This window comes from Micropterus dolomieu, linkage group LG01, assembly GCF_021292245.1.
Source record: "Micropterus dolomieu isolate WLL.071019.BEF.003 ecotype Adirondacks linkage group LG01, ASM2129224v1, whole genome shotgun sequence".
In the NCBI taxonomy this organism is placed as follows: domain Eukaryota; kingdom Metazoa; phylum Chordata; class Actinopteri; order Centrarchiformes; family Centrarchidae; genus Micropterus; species Micropterus dolomieu.
In genome coordinates this window covers 35,989,434-35,995,245 of record NC_060150.1, presented here as the reverse complement: position 1 = coordinate 35,995,245, position 5,812 = coordinate 35,989,434, and positions in this window count along the sequence as shown.

The following is a 5,812-nucleotide window of genomic DNA, read 5'->3' as shown; positions in this document are numbered from 1 at the left end:
CCCGTCTTTGCCTCTACTTTCACCCCCGTCTCTCACAACAAGCAGACGACGCACATCCCTCCTTCTGCCCCCCCACCCCCACCCCCAACCTCCCCTGCCGCTCATTATTTCGCCTCATTGATGTGATTGTCATGCCAGCCAGACAGCAAAAGCAAAAACATGCAATCTTCTCATTTGCATCACCCCCTTTCCATCCCATGCTGCAAGAAGCACAGTGTTTCTAAAATGTTTACGCTGACTGCTAAATACAGGGAGCTCTTCTGATCCAAACCAGTCCTTACTGACTGTATTCAGTGTCCTTTGTGGCAGCACATGGTGTAATTTCACCCTTTGTTTTCTCTTATTGGCATGAGGCTGTTTGGGTTTGCAGGGGGGTCGCTAGCTGACAAAACAGGGCCCAATGAGGACTCGGCTGGTGGGAACGGGCCTCAGTGAACAGACGTGTCTCTTTTCTGTCTTGGACAGCTGCAGTGACACGATCTGTATTTACAGTAGTTCCCTGCTGAGACACTGATAGCACTGCACTGCTACTTGCTTTGTTGGTGATTTATTGTATTGATGATGTGACCTCACCTTTTTATTTGGTCTCTTGAGATCATTTTTCACAAAGAATAAAAGATAAATATTTTAAGCCACTTAGAAGGCATATGTGTTGTTGTTAAAACTTATTTTCCATCAACTTTTAGATATCTATATATTTATATTGTTTTTGTGCACCTGGTCAGCAAAACAAATTCCTTGTATGTGGAAAAACAACTTGGCAATAAATCCGATTCTTATTCTGAAATTAAATTTCTTGTTATAATAAATCAATATCCTCAAGGTCCAACAAATACCTGTCAGCTATTATTAGCCTTCTGCGATACTGCCAGAGCTCCCGTGTCTCTCCAACCTGTTCTTCTCTGATGGGATTTTATTTTTGGCGTAGCTGCACAGTAAAAACTCTGGAACTGTAATCAATCATTTGATTGGCAAATCTAAAAATAGTTTTTTGTGTTGAAAAGGCTGTGTGCACATTTCCATCTGTCCCCACGTCTATTCTCCCACTTGCGTCTTGAGCCAAGCGTTTGGACAGGAAGGGGAGATGTGACACAGGGAGGACCAGGAAAAAGGAGCCAGGCCAAGGCCGCAAAAACAGGAAGCAGGAAGAAGCTCCGATAAGATGGCTGCTCTGATGCACCCTGGGATTTCTCCTGCCTCAAGTGATTGTCTGTAGTCCTTTGAACTACAGAGAGTTTAGAGTGTCTGATTAAAGCCAAGACAGTTCAAATGTGTCTCAAATGTGGAGATCTTTATTCATGTTCAACAGTAGTGCATTGATTTATGTAAATTCCCATTAGATCTTGGCATTGTTTTCTGCATTTTTGGTGTTTGTCTGACCATATCCACGAATCTCCGTTTGTGTCAGGATTCCAGCTGGGCCCGTCACAAGCCAGCCTGGGATTAGCTGGCACCCTGTATCTTCCTCTCCCTAATGCTTTAATCTCTGTGCTGGTCGCCACAAGTCTTCTGGCTTTGGGACACTGTTGGTCATCACTGTCTGTTCTCTGGCCAACGCTCACCCTTGCTTTCTTTGTTTTCACATAAAATGGAAACTCCTTCTAATAATGTCCCTTACTACAACAATAACAGCAACGCAAACTGCACCCGCAAAAATGGTGTCTCTATAAATGAATTTACAGACAGGGTGTGACCTGAAACATGGAAGTAATATTTATGGCAGGGTTATTGCATTGGCTTATAACTTCTTGTTCACTATCATCACTTGTCAAGTCGAGCTGGGTGATACTGGCAAATCAAGCATTTTTACATTTCAGCTCAGTACCTTGGAATCAATAATGATTCAAACTACATTTTGATTTTGTTTATTAGTGCTTTTATACAATATTTAATCTAAATTAGGAGTGACCAATATGATGATGACCGTTTGATGAAAATTTGATAATTTAGCTGTATCAGGCTTTGAGACCAGGAAAAGATGACATTTAAACTATGGCTGAAATTATTAATCAATGAGTAGATTATCTGGGGACTTTTTTGATAGGTTTAAGTCATTTTTAAGCGAAATTGCCAAAACGTCTCTCATTCCAGCGTCTGAAATGTAGATATTTGCAGATTTTCTTAGTCTTCAATGATAGTAAATTTAATACCTTCAAGTTTTGGACTAAACAATCAATTTTATCTAGCCTACAATCTCATTCTCTGTTATATATTGATAAATGTTTTTCCCAGCTCTATGGCAGATGTGTGTATGTCCACAGCCGGTGGAGGTTGCCTGTCTTGCTCATGGACAGCAGACTGGACGCAGTTAGCCGGCATCTGGTCTGCTGGTTTCTCCATCACAGGCAGTCTCTCTAACCAGTGCACCGGTGTCTAACACAGTGTGTGTCCCCTTGTTTCCCCTGCAGTTTGTGTCGGTGTGAGGCCCTCACCATGCCGCTGGTCAAGCGGAACATCGAGCCCCGTCACCTCTGCCGGGGGGAGCTCCCCGAGGGCATTGGCAGCGAGCTGGAGTGTGTGATGAACAACACGCTCTCTGCCATCATCCGTCAGCTCAGCAGTCTGAGTAAGACACACACTCATGCAGACAAACACATGCGCACAGTGTAGTCTTTGCAGGAAGAAAAACAGCTGCCTAAAAGCCTCAAGAACACAAATAGAGGTTTGCATGACAGATTGAAACTACAGCGTCCTCAGGCTTTAACCCCACCAACCTCAGTGTGACAGTTGTGCCTTTGTGGCAGGGCAAGATCACATGGTTTCATCATTAACCCAGAAGCTATGATTGATTTGGGATTGTCATGGCACAGGGCCTGGGGTCACTGGGCTAGCAGCATACTTACAGCAGCCTTGCACTAAAAACGTGGAGGGTTGAAATGTAATCCTTTCAGATAGCTCTGCAAAAATAAACTTATCTGGACAGCTGTGTGCAGAGAGACTGTGTGTGTGTATGTGTGTGTGTGTGTGTGTGTGTGTGCGTGCTTTTGTATGTATGACTGGATGGGTGTGTGTTTTATATGGACTGTTATGCTCACTGTAAATGCATTAGACAAAGTAATTGCAGCACCCTGGGAATCTTCCAGTCCATCTTCCAGTCCCATGTCCTAATTTCATAACCAGTCAACAGTGTGTTATGTGTTGTCATTTCACAGTTACCCTTCGCCCATTTATCCTTTTCCTCTCTCACACTAAAGCCTAGTTCACACTACACAATGTTAAGCCCGGTCGGAGAGCTCGGCGACCGTCAGGCTATGATCAGGGGTAAATCAGCGATTGATCGGCGGTCACCAGTTGTTATGTGTGAACTACACAACGGCGCATCAAAACGGCTCCCCGACACATTTCTGACACATCGCCGAGGCCAGCCAGATATCTAGCATGCCAAATATCTGGAAGGGTCGGCCGACTCAACATCCACATCCAGCCAGTGAGAGCAGGCAGCTTCTTTTTCTCTGCAAAACACTTTTTACTCAGCTCCAGCTCTCTCTGTAGCACGGATGATCCCTGCTTACCTGCGTGTGCTAGTCCATTCTTTCATTCATTTCTTTTTATAATTGGTATCTTTATAATAACAAACAACAGCTGTTTCGTGTGTAGGTTCGCGTCATTGCCCGTTTCACATTTCACGTGTGTTTTCTTGAAAAAACGTGGTTTGGAGACCAGTGTCGGGTGACAGAGCCGTTGTCAGTTTGTGTAGTGTCTGTGACCCACAATGACTTCAAGACTTCTGTGATAAGATGGCAAGTTGTGTAGTCTGAACAGCACATAGATCTGCCGACGCTGAAAGTCATGTAGCCTTAACTGTGTTTGCTGCTCTAGTTTTTGGCCCACTCATATCCATTCTCTGTCTGTCTTATTGTGTCACGTTCCTGAGTTGGGAGTGGGCCTTTCATCAGCAGCTGTGTGGGCTATATATACATATAAATGCCCTTATAGGCCTGGAGGGGTATATCTACAGGCTGCATACACTCTGTGTGCACATGTTTGTTTCTGAGTGGACCATAAGAATTCCCTAGAGAGGTCAGAGTTGACTGGGCTCAGCATGCCGGATCTGTGGTTCTTCCTTCCTCTAAATATTTTTCCTGCAGCCCATCCTGTCAGCAGGAGGGACACAAATAGCCCTTAGCGTGTGTTTGTGCGAGTTTCCATACCACCTTTTTACACACACTGCTCTATAATTAAACAATGTTATTAGAGCAGTACTGAAACTATTCTGGATATTTTTTACCCTTTTGACATCCAAGAAAGGAATTTTTTATGCTAGTCCTTCCATTTCCATTCTGCCCAGCTTAACAGTCTTGTAGGGCAAAGCCTTGTACACTCATTAGCCCTGGGTTTAGACACCTAGTTTATAGCTCTAACAGTCGTGTCACACTTACAACTTTTAATGTGGATTACTTCCTCCCTTGGCTGTTACTAAAACCCATTTCAGAGCAGGGTCATCGTTACTTTTCAGGCTTGTTTCCCCAAAACACAGGGTTAAGAACCCAGTTTGTGAATTGGTCCAAAGTAATTGTTATCCAATTAAATGTCAAAAAATGCTGTGATCCATTCTGAACTACCACACCATGCTAACACCTGCTTTTTTCCAACTCCCCTTCCCTGTGTTCAACAACTTTTAGTCTTTGAGTCTCAGCAGGCAGCAATGACATTTGCGTTGACGCTCAGTTCACGATGACTAGCCTGTTGCTTCTCTGGTCTCTGAGTCCATATATGTAAATATCTGGAGGGTAGCCATGGGTTCATAAATATGGAGGTAGGTCCTCCAGCCCACTTGATGTAATACCTACAAAATTTTTACTGAAAGTAATAGATTCTGTTGGGCCCCATTTGATCTCTGTTTTCAACAGCTCCCTATCTACTGGTTGTGTCCCTGATTATTTTAAAACGGCTTGCGTGAACCCACTTTTAAAGAAACCTGGTTTAGATCCCTCCCTCCCACATAATTTTAGACCAATTTCAAAACTGCCTTTTATTGCAAAGATTCTAGAAAGAATTGTGTCCAAACAGCTGCTCACTGTACTGGAAAATGGCAAATTATTTGAAAAGTTTCAGTCTGGTTTTAGGAAGTACCACAGCACTGAGACTGCCTTGCTTAAAGTCACCAATGACCTTTTAATGTCTGCTGATGAAGGTATGTGCTCAGTCCTGGTACTCCTGGACCTTTTGACACCATTGATCACAACATCATGTTAGACAGACTGAGGCACTGGGTGGGGATCTCTGGTACTGCCCTAGAATGGTTTTCATCCTACCTGTCAAATAGGAAGTTTTGTGTGTCTGTAAACAGCTATGTCTCCTCATTCTGTCCAGTTAAATATGGTGTGCCTCAGGGGTCGGTCTTAGGTCCCATTTTGTTTTCCTTGTATCTGCTTCCCCTTGGACATATTATCCATAAACATGGCATTTCTTTTCATATTTATGCTGATGACACACAAATATACTTGCCCGTCAGATCCACAGACCCTGGAATGCTGAGTTCACTTAACAACTGCCTTTGTGAAGTTAAAAAATGGATGTCAAATAATTTCCTCCAGCTGAACTCGGACAAAACAGAAATCCTGGTCATCGGGTCTCAGCAGATGGCAAATCAAATACTGCCATCTGCTGGTTCCCTAGTAAATCACATTAAGCCTGTGGCAAAGAACCTTGGTGTTTGGTTTGATAGTAGTTTAAATTGCGAGCAGCACACCACAAAGCTTGTTCAATCATGTTTTTATCAACTTAGAAATATAGCAAAAATTCGATCTATGTTAACTTTTAAGGACACCGAGACCATTTTACACGCCTTCATCTCATCACGCCTGGATTA